This window comes from Felis catus, chromosome X, assembly GCF_018350175.1.
Source record: "Felis catus isolate Fca126 chromosome X, F.catus_Fca126_mat1.0, whole genome shotgun sequence".
Classification (NCBI taxonomy): domain Eukaryota; kingdom Metazoa; phylum Chordata; class Mammalia; order Carnivora; family Felidae; genus Felis; species Felis catus.
In genome coordinates, this window is record NC_058386.1 from 107,596,102 (window position 1) to 107,607,821 (window position 11,720).

Sequence of the window (11,720 nt, forward strand, 5' to 3'; positions counted from 1 at the left end):
GTATTCTGCGGAGCTAAGCCAGTGGCCAGTGTTGTACCTTATCCTGTGGCCAGAGCATGGTTCGGTCAGTGACCTGTGTTAGCACTTCAACTTGGCCTGTGTCAGAGTTTATTATGCAGGTAGTGGTCCCATTTTGACTTTGTATAGAGTTCCTGTTCACTGAGTGCTGCTGGTAGTGCTATCTAATTAAGCTTTTATTTGTCTATTAACATTTTGGTCTGTATAATTGCAATATTATCCCATACACAGTACACTTAGTCTTTGCTTATTTAGATAGTTTAAGGAGGCTTATAATGATCAGTAGCTGGATTGAGGTTTGGGGCAACAAGTTATGAAATATTTTTAGATAGGCCCTTTAATAAGGATATTGGTTTGCTGTGGCAATACTGTTGATTGTTTAGCCCAGTACCTTTAAAATATCTCCTTTCCATATCTTCCTCAAAGGACAGACTCTCAAAGCTAATGCTACATTTTATCAGGTGTTTTCTTTTAAATCAATGAGGCACAGAAAGAAATATGGTTTGATTTATGGAAAAGTTTATTTTCCTGATTAAAAACAAAAATCATGGGCAATTCCCCATCCAATTTTTAAAAGTGATATTGAGATATAACTGATACTCAAAAAATTCCACATATTTAATGTATACATTTTGATGAGCTTGGACTTATGTATATACCTATGGTATCACCATAATCAAGACCCTAACATATCACCTCCAAAACTTTGTGTGTGTGTGTGTGTGTGTGTGTGTGTGTTTTGTGGTAAAAATGTTTAACATGAGATCTATCCTTGTAACATATTTTAAAGTACACAACACTATACTTTTAACTATAGGCACTATGCTATAGAACAGACATCTAGAACTTATTCATCTTGCAAAACTGAAACATACTCACTGCCCCTAACCCCTGGCAATCACCATTCTACTCTCTGCTTCTTTGAGTTTGACTATTTTAGAATTCTCATATAAGTGGAATCATGCAGTATTTGTCCTTCTGTGACTGGCTTTTTTATTTAGCATAGGGTCCTCTATATTCATCTGTGTTGTCACAAGTGGTAGAATTTCCTTATTCTGTAAAAGCTGAATAATATTACATTGTATTTGCATACCACACTTTCTTTATCCATTCATCTATTGATGGACATTTAGGTTGCTTCTATATCTTAACTATTTTGAATAATGCTGCAATGACCATTGGTGTATAAATATATTTTTTAGATACTGATTGCATTTCTTTTGGATATATATCCAGAGAGGAGATTGTTGAATTATGTGGTAGTTCTATTTTTAATTTTTTGAGGAACCTCCACACTGCTTTCCAAAGTAGCTGCACCATTTCATGTTCCCACCAACAGTGTATAAGAATTCCAATTTCTCCCTCCTCATCAACACTTGTTATGCCTTGCCTTTTTGATAATAACCATCCTAACAAGTGTGAGGTGACATTTCACTGTGGTTTTAATTTGCATTTCCCTGATGATTAGTGACAATGTGCATCTTTTCATATACCTGTTGGCCATTTGTATAAGACCATTTGGAGAACTGTCTGCTCAGTTACCTATGCATTTTATGATTGTTTTTACAATTTATGCTTAAGAGGCACCTGGGTGGCTCAGCCGGTTAAGCATCTGACTCTTAATTTTGGCTCAGGTCATGATCTCATGCTTAGTGACTTCAAGGCCCACATCAGGCTCTGCACTCACAGTGCCGAGCCTGCTTAGGATTCTCTCTCTCCCTCTCTCTCTGCCCCTCCCCTGCTTGTGCTCTCTCTCTTTCAAAATAAATAAATAAATAAACATTAAAAATATATTACAAAATAAAAAAATAAAATTTCTGCTTAAAATGCCATTGGGATTTTTATAGGGATTGTATCGGATGTGTACATCACTTTGGGTAGTATGGACATTTTGACAATATTAATTGTTCAATACATGAGGCAGGGATGCTTCGGTATCTATTGATCTACTTTAATTTCTTTCATCAAGTTTTTATAGTTTTCAGTGTATAAGTCTTAAACCTCCTAGATTAAGTTTATTTGTATGTATTTTATCATTTTGATGCTATTATACATGGGATGTTTTCTTAATTTTATTTTCAGAGATTTCATGGTGAATGTATAGAGATGCAGCTGATGTTTGTATCTGATTAGGCTTTTACCAAAGTTTAGGGGTTACCAGTAGCCAGATTAAGGCTTACTGTGAAGAAGGTTTTAGGGCTAAGAGAGTAAACATGTTTCTCAGATAGGCTGTTGATGTTACCTGTCAATTTACAAATAAGGTTAGTGTGAGAATAGACAACAGCTTGTGTTCAGGTTTAGAGTCTCAGGCTGTTGCCAGGCTTTGAGTTCAGAGTGTTCATATCCTGTTGTCAGTTTGGGATTTAGACTCTGGCTACTAGTGTAGCAAGCATTCTGATATCAGTAGTAGAGTTCAGTCTGTGCTAATTTTTAGTGCCTCTACTGTGCCCAGTGTCACGGGTATATCACTCCCCAATTTAGGATTAGGTCTGTGGCCAGGCTGATTGCTCAACTGCAAGCTAGTGCTAGGACACAATCTGTAGCCACTAATATAGTGAACTTTGTTTATGGGTTTAAGGCTCAGTCTGTGACAAAGGGTAGTACTCAGTATCAGTTATTAGGTCTAATAATATGAGGAGGGTTCTGATTCAACTATGCAGTGTTAGGGATTGTTCTTTAGACAGGCATAAGGTTCGGTCTTTGGGTCTCAGACTGTGGGCAAGATTTACATTCTTTATCCCAGGGTGGTGCTCAGTATGTGGCCAGCAATAAGGCTCAGATTTTGGCCGTGGTGAGTTGCATGTGCTCAGGGTTAAAGTTAAATCTCTTCTATGTTTCACACAAAGAATATGAAAAATATTTGCTTTGTTTTGTCCTTAATTCATTTTCAAGCCTTGGGTTCAGTCCTTGCCCAGGGTTAGCAAACAGTTCAGTTTCTGGTATTGGAAATCTGTCTGCGGCTAGGGTTAATGTTGAAGCTGTAGTTGGAGCTGGGATTCATTCTGGGGCTCATATTAAGCCAGGCTCAGTCATTAACCATTTGTGGGAGATCAGTTCCAGTTCCACTTTCAGGGTGAAAACTCACGTTGGAGGTTAGGCTTATGTAGTCAGTCTGTGGTAAGAGTCAGGAATTCAGTCTGTGGCCAGAGATTCCTTTTATAACCAGTTAGAGGCTATAAGATATGGGGGCCAAGTCAGTGGCCAGTGATGAAGCTTAATCTGTCCCAGGTTCAGTGGATTATTGTGTGGTCATATTTATGAACCAACTATCTGGCCAGGCTTATTAATTGGGACTTTGAAAAGAGTTAAGTCTCAGGCTGTGGCTATGTTCAGGGTTCCGTGGGCAGGATTAGGGCATATGATGTGGTCAGAATATATTCTCAAGTTTTGTAGATGATTTGGTTTCAATTCTTGGCCAGGATTAAGGCACAGTCTTTGGCCAAGTTTAGAGTTCAGTCTCTGTACGTGTTTTTGTCTCTGCATGAGGCCAAGTTTAGTAGTCATTCTGTTGCCAGTGTTGGGGTCATTTTCTGATTAGTGCTAAGTCTGTGGAAATTGTAGCTGGGTTGGTTTCCAAGATCAAATCTCAGGCTGTGACCGAGTTAGAGCCTCAGTCTGTGATCAGGGCTAGAGCTCCATCAGTATCTATGCTGAGCACTCATTTTGTGGTCATGTAGGATATTAAGTATATCCCAGAGTTAGGTCACATTGTGTATAGATCAGGCTTGAGACTCAGCTTGTGACAGGCTATGTCTCATAATAGGTTGGATCTCTGTGTCATGAATTAAGGGCTTATCAGTGGCCACAGTTATGGTTCAATAGGAGATCAAGGCTAGAGACTCCATCAGACACCAATTGTAGGTACTTAGTCTTGGATCAGACGTAGTGAGTATGTGACTGGACTAAAGGACTCCATTGAATCAGGGTTCTGGCCTTGGAGTGTGGCCAGAAATAGGCTCAGTTTATGGGTAGAATTAAGGTCTCCATTTGGGGCTAGGGCTAAAGGCTTAGTGTGAAATTAGGGTTAAGACTTCAAGTCCAAAGTTAGGCACTCAGGCTATGTCTTGGGTTAGTTAGGTGTGTGGTTGGTACCCAGGGTTAAACACAGAAACTGCATTCAGTGTTGGCAGCTTGGTCTCTGATCAGACTTAAAGAGATCAGCTGCTTAGGATGTGGTGTAATAGCAGTTTGTTAATTATATCTGAATAAAGTTGTCATAAAAAAAGGTTAAAAGAAAAGAAGATTCCTACAAATGAAATAGCAGCCATGATACAAGGAAGGAACCAGGGCAAATGGCTAACTACTGAATCAAGACCAACAGTGTCATTGGTGTTTCAGAATTTTATGTTGGTGGGGCAGGATGAGCACATGAGACTGAGAGGGAAAGGAAAGGACTGGTGAATAAGGAGTTGGCACCTCAGGAAAATGGATATGTGCTTCTCCTTTTTTAATTTTAATTTTTAAAAACTTTTTAAATGTCTATTTATTTTTGAGAGAGAGTGAGTGAGCAGGGGACAGGCAGAGAGAGAAGGAGCCTGAAGATCCTAAGTATGCTCTGCACTGTCAGCGCAAAGCCCAATGTGGAACTTGAAACCATGAACCGTGAGATCATGACTTCACCCAAAGTTAGTCGCTTACCTGACTGAGCCACTCAGGCACCACTGAATGAATAAATGAGAGAGAGAGAGAGAGAGAGAGAGAATCCAAAGCAGGCTCCAGGCTTTGAGCTGTCAGCACGGAGCCCAACACAGGGCTCGAACCCATGAGCTGTGCGATCATGACCTGAGCTGAAGTCAGACGCTTAACTGAGCTACCCAGTCACCCCAGGATATGTGCTTCTTAAAGGAGAGAAACTTTTACAAGTTTTCTGGGTGGAAGTAGTGTGAGTTGGAAAACTTCACAAAGAATGGGAACTCCAATTTGGGATGCTCTTCCGTCATGTTCTATGTGCTAGCATTGGGCTTTCCTGAGCTCCCTTTCTCAAGTCCTCCGCCCCCTTTCTTTCCCCACACCTTACTGATCTCATTGTATCATACTCCCTGTATGTTCAATAAATATTTGTGGGATGTATGCACATGTTTGTTTCTACTTATATTCTCCTATTGAGGCTTCATGGCAGTCCTTTGTGATGAGTGTTCTTATTCCCATTATACAGACAAGGAAACCAGTTAATGCTACTTTAAAAACCTCAAAAGTGTCACACAGCTAGTAAATGCAGAGCCGGGTTTTGAATCTAGCTTTATCTTATTTCCATCTCCTATTCTGTTTACATGCCACTGCTTTGCCTGTAATAAGCTTGTGGGATTTATATTTCATCTTCACCCCTTGATGTTATAAACTTTGTCTCATTTAATTCTCATAACTGTAAAGTGGTTCTTCTTATTATCCCCTTGTGACACTTGAGGAAACATGTTCAGAGAGGTTAGGTGATTTTCTTAAAGTCACACAGCTAGTGAGTGGCAGAGCTGAGATTAGAACCTCTCTGACCTCTGACCCTCAGTGGAAGATTTTTCCTTCCTAGTTTATCATGCTGCCTCAAAATACCTTAGCCTCCAGGATGGACATTTTGGACTTGGTGCAGGCTGATGTAGGGAAGGGTTTAGTGGTAGGAATATTTTAGGCTTCCATTCTGTCATTTATTACAGTGATTTGAACCTGTGAGGAATTGAGAGCACCCACAAAGAGCTATACAACAAGCTCCGTGGGAGTACATGTAGCTGCAGGGCACCCCCTCCGAGAGAATCCCTCCCTGAGTGTAAAATAAAAATTACTGATGGTGTGTTGTACCTCTGAAGGGTAAGGGGGATGGAAAAAAGGTAGATGATCACTGACATAGGCCTTCACATTTTTGTCTAGCCCAAGGAGCAGCCTTACAAATAGTATTTCTAAGGGAATTAACAGCCAACTTTCCATAATTTCCACAGTCCAGTCTTGACTTGGCTTATCGACATTGTATCAGGCATCCATATCTTCCCCTAGGAGGTTTATATGCTGAGGTCAAGAGGGATTGATTATGTTTCTGCCTTCAGTATGGCAGGGGAAACTCCTACTGGACGTACAGAATACCATCAAGTAGACCAACATAATTGTAGTGGTAATCCTAGAAGGAGAAAAGACAGAGAAAGGAGCAGAAAGAACATTTGGGGAAATAAGGGCCAAAAACTTCCTTATTTGATGAAATACATGAGTCTATGCATCCAAGAACTCAAAATAGAATAAACTCAGAGGCCCACTTTTCTTTTTTTTCAGCTTTATTGAGGTATAATTGATAAATAAAATTGTAAGATATTTCAAGTGTACAATGTGATGATTTTAGATATATATACATTGTGAAAGGATGCCCCTCATCATGGTAATTAACATATTTACTACCTAACATGTTTGTATTAATTAATTAATTAATTATTTCGGTGAGACCATTTAAGTTCTACCCTCTTAGAAAATTTCAGTTATACAATTCAATGTACTTTCCAACAGTATGCTTTACACATATTCTTTGACTACAGTGCAGTATCCTTTCTCCAGATAAAATTTTGTGCATGAAGTCAATACATTAAAAAAGCAAATCAGAGCTCTTTGTTCTAGTTCTTGCTTCCTGATGCCACCCATGGTCAACACTTGGCCCTGGTGTATGAAGGGCTGCTATCCCAGGATCATGTTCTCTGCGTGTATAGTAGGAATACCTTTGCCTTAGGTGATCCACAACCCTACAATCAAAGTCATATACACTTTGGGGACATGAGGCTGGAGGAAGTGTGTAATCTCTGGCTGGAGAAGGTGCAAAATGGACCTCCAATCCACAACTAAGGAGCCTTCAGCATGGCCTTGTTATTGAATATCAGTGACTTTTCTTTGTTCTCATTCTTGACCTACCCAACCATGGACTATGTAATCCCCAAATTCAGTAATTTGTAAAAACCAAAAGTTTTATAAGTTTTGGCACCAAAACTCATTAGGCAGCAAAACTTGACCTAAACTTATGTGACGCTATTTATAGTCTTAACCTATTTATGTGACTTTGCATTTTACTATGAAATACTAACGTGTTTGTAACACCAATCAAGGGTGTTGTGTAACATACCATATATTCACCATATAACCTGTCTAAAATACCTCCAAATTACTGATTTCAGAAAATATCTGACTCTAAGGATTCTACATGAGGCATTTTGGACATGTACATCCTTTCTCCTTTCTGTCTCATTCTAATGCCACCTTCCTTATTTTATCTCATACCTGGCAACATCTGCCAAGGCCAGGGAATGGGAGCACTGAATTTTTTTGCAGTAAAGCTGCATATCATAAAATAAATAATATTAAGTTAAATGAGTATGACACAGGAGGAAGTGCTAAGCAAAATAATTTTATTTTTTTCTCCCGTCCTAGGTTTATATTTAAGGTAATATCCTCCCACACCATATTGACAAGCTCACTAGGGTTCTCTATCTAGGGATCCACTTGTAATCCAGCCAGAAGCAGGGTCTGGATGCTAAGCTCAAAACCTGATAACTACTACTGCTACTGTACTACTAACATTGAGTACAACTTGGTAAGTTCTTGTTCAAAGACTTAGAATTCAAGCTCTTTAAATGTATTGGCTTATTTAACCTTCATAACAATCTTGTAAAATGGGTACCATTATTGTTATAACCTCAATTTTACAGACAAAGAAACTGAAGCAAGAAAGATCAAGTAATATATTCAAGTCCACACAGCTAAGAATTAGCCAAGGAAAGATTTTGATACACATCGTGTCTCTCTCCTTTGTACCTTCACCATCTTTAGAAATTGGCTTATGGCATAACTTAATGGACAGACTACACAGACAGTGTGCAGGGTGGCAGGGAGGCTGGATGAGCTGTGAGTCAGGGCAGCCAGCCAGCTACCCTCCACTGCGGGGAACTAGCAAGGCCAAGATAATTTCATACCCATTTTTCCTATGGAGGCAGGAATGTGGAATTTATTATGAGAATTTCTTGATGTGACGATTTGGCTGGAAAAGCAGACCTCATGGAAATATTCCCTCACTGAATGGGTGTGTTGATGGGTATATATTTATTTATGTGCATGCGTGGGTATGCATTTACATGCACGATTCTGTGTCATCTAGCATGTAGCTGTTAAGTATCGTACATTGGTTCTCCAACGTTAGTCTAATGTCGATTACCTGGACAAAACCTCCGATATTCCTGGAGCCTATCCTCAGAGATTCTGATTCAGCTCAGCTTGAAGGGGCATGTAACTACTTGTTACATGCACCGGAAATAATTCTAATGCAGATGGTTGATGCAGACCACATTTTGGGAAACAGTGGGATAATCATTTAGCATGACCACCGGAGCCGGGCTGCTAGTGAATGTGGTTCTAGGCTGCGGCAAGTCAAATGGCCTCTCTCAACCTCAATTTTCTCATCTGTGAAAAATGATTCACAGTACCTGCCACATGAGGTTCCTATGACAATTGAATGGCATATATTTATTTAAAGCATGTCTCATTTGATGTGCCTGACCCATTATAAGTGCTCAGTAAATAGCACCTCTTATTATTCCTGTACGTTATTTCTGTTAATCACCACACCAGGAGGAATCATACATGGTCTCTGCCCTCTAGTACTTACAGAGAGAAGACTAAAGCACATGAAGAAACTAAGAGAACATTTAAACATGTTAAATTGTGGGATGTTGACTTTAAGAGTGAGTAGTAAATAGGAATCTTGAGAGATTGAAGTGACTGAGTGCCAGTAAAGGGTTAGCACCTTGTCCAGAGGGCTTCAGTGTGATCAAAAACTGCTAATAATAAGATAAGTGTACTGCCACAATTATATAAATTAGGATGGCACTTTTGACATGTCAGATATTCATAGAAGCAGGAGGTCAACTTTGGCTAGAGAAATCAGAGAGAGATTCATGGAGGTGTTAGACGTTGAATAGGACTTCCATGGATGGGGAGGGTTTGAATGGGTGGGGAAAAGGGGAATAGGACATTGCTAGGAGAGGAGATAGCCTGTGTGTGGTCATAGAGACAGGAATAGAGAGGACATGCAGGCGGCATCTGTCACATTGTGTTCCTGGAGTTGTGCACCAGAGGGCGCTAGTCACATAGCCCACAATGATAATGACAATGATAATGGAGCCTCTGGCCCCCTACCCCAGAATTGTGCATTGCATTGCGCTTAGTGTATAATAGTAAGTTGTGAAGAGGTGGGGAGGGGCCAATTCCTGGGGGGCTACTATGATTGGGAATTTTTGCTGAAGCCTATAACCTCACTCCCCGAGAAGGTTTTAAAGAACCCAGAAAACCGAAAAGGTGGAAGAGGTTGCAGACTGCATGAGAGGCAGTAAGGGTAGGTTTGGGACGATGGGCCTGTGTCCCAGGCAAACTGGAGGTGGGGTGTTGCTCTTGTATCCCTTTTCCAAGATAGTAAAGGGAGACACAGTTACCCAAGTCTCTGGACACTTTGCCTGTACCCTTGGCTTCTGACATCCTGGCCACTTTGCCAGTGGCCCTATGGTAGGAGAAGACTTCCATTCATTTAGAGAGCATTTATTTGGTAGCTTCTTTATGCCTAGCTCAGATCTATTAAATGACTCAGTTTGGCTGACACTTCACGGACTATAGGTAACACCCGTGCCCATCCTTCTACTTCACCCTGACCATGTTCTATAAAGAAAAGTCAGGATGATTAGCCCCACATTATAAAGGCAGAACCTAAGTCTAAGGAGCATGGTGACTCAACCTAGCACATGCAGTTAGTGAGTGATGTCTGCTCACAACCCAAGTTTTCTGACTTGATGACAAGTTCTATTTCTATGCTCTCATTGGCTTTCTACAGTATAAAGTGCTATGTAGAGAGAAATACTAATCAAGTAGAAATCACGGTCCCTGCTCTTAAGGAGCCTAGAGTCTTTTGGAAGAAACAAACATACTAGCATTGTGACTTTAAGCAAGTCTCCCCCCAGCTCTTGGTTGTAGCATTTTTTGTAAAATAATGGTTTTTACTATATGACTTCATACTTTGCCCATTTCTTGTCCTCCTAGAAATAAACAATTGAGTCACATAAAGCAGTACATGATGACATGGTGTGGTGGGGTGAAGGATAATTGCTCAGGCCAGTGTGGGGAGCTAGAGTTACTATAAGGAAGGAATGCGGAAAATGGGATCAGGGAGAAAGTTCTAGATCTCTTGCTGGTGCTAAAAATGGCTCACTCTGACATCTACAGTGGGCTAGTCCCACAGATAGGCCATATGTTGGCTTTTTGAGACATCTCTCTGCTCATTCATCACCAGCCCCATTGCTGCTCATTGATTTTAGTTACAAATGGGGTTTAATCGACAAGGACATTTTCCAGGAGGATGTCATAGATCCTGTGGTATATCAGAAAGAGTTCAGGGTGAGTAGAAATCTGAAGTCACTGAAGTAACTGTGAACCAGGGAAAGTTCAGGCTCTTAAAGCAGCCTGTCTGGAGGGCTTCAGCGTGATCAAGGACTGGTAATAATCGTATAAGTGTATGCTACAATTCTATAAATTAAAATAACACTTTCTACATGCCAGGTACTGTTACATGTGCTTTACAGGGAGTAACTCTTTTATTAATTATAATAGCCTTATGTGATAGTGACTATTCTATTCACTGTTTTATAGCTGTAGAATCTGAATCATATTAAGCACTATCTAGCCACCTCTTTTTCTCAGGGCTATTTTCTTGATTCTCTTACTCCACCCTTTACCCCACTGATGATCTGTCTTATCTTTGGATAAAATTTTATTCCAATAATGTTCTAGTGTATAAGATAAAATGCTCAAAGTCTAGAAATTTTGAGGATTCCAGAGTCAAAGTGACTTGAAAATCGAACCAGCCATATCTATCTTCCCTTCTGCTACTCCCCACCTCGTTGACCTGCCCTCAATGGGACATCTTCCAGGAAGTACCAGTGAGTGACTTTGGGGGAAACAGAGCTTAGAAATGCAGGTGGAGCACCTGTCTCCCAGCTACAGGATTGAGAGGATTTAAAGAACCTTTTTAAAGGGTTTCAGAGACACTTTATCTTGAAAGCCCTCCTGGCCCAAATGCTGGAAAGGTAAGGTGAGGGAAGCATGAATGAAAAGTTTGGGCAAGGCTATAACATGACTATGGGCTAAGATGGTCCATGCAGCATGGTTTGGGGCAGGCTTCAAACAAGAAACAAAACCTCTTCTTCCATAAGAAAGTCTTATTTGGTTCTCCAGGAAGCTTCTTAGAATTCAAAAGCCTCTTCGGAAGTTTTGCTCAGCTCATTGGCTCCTCTCATTCTCTGGTGCCACCTTGTGGAGAAAAGAGGTAATGACTAAGATATAGGAGGTTGGGCTGTTGAGTTTGGAGGGAAAGATAGGGGAATTGAGTCACATAGGACTACGGGATAATGGTGTGGTGGGCAGACAATGTGGGGGTCCAGGGCACCTTAAGGGTAACTGGATGCATGGTGAGGCTGGTGGAAAGGGAGTCGAGGAGTGTAGATCGTTAGAGATAATATGTGTAAAGCCCCTGGCCTACAGACCCATCAAAAGGTACTACTGAGTGCTTACTGCATACCAGGACTGACCTAAAAATTTTACATGTGTTTTAAAATTTAATCTTACAGCCATTTTTTGAAGCAGACAAGTAAAGTGAGGCTCAGAAAAGTTAAGTAACTCAGGGAGCTAGTTAGTGGCAGAAACAGTGT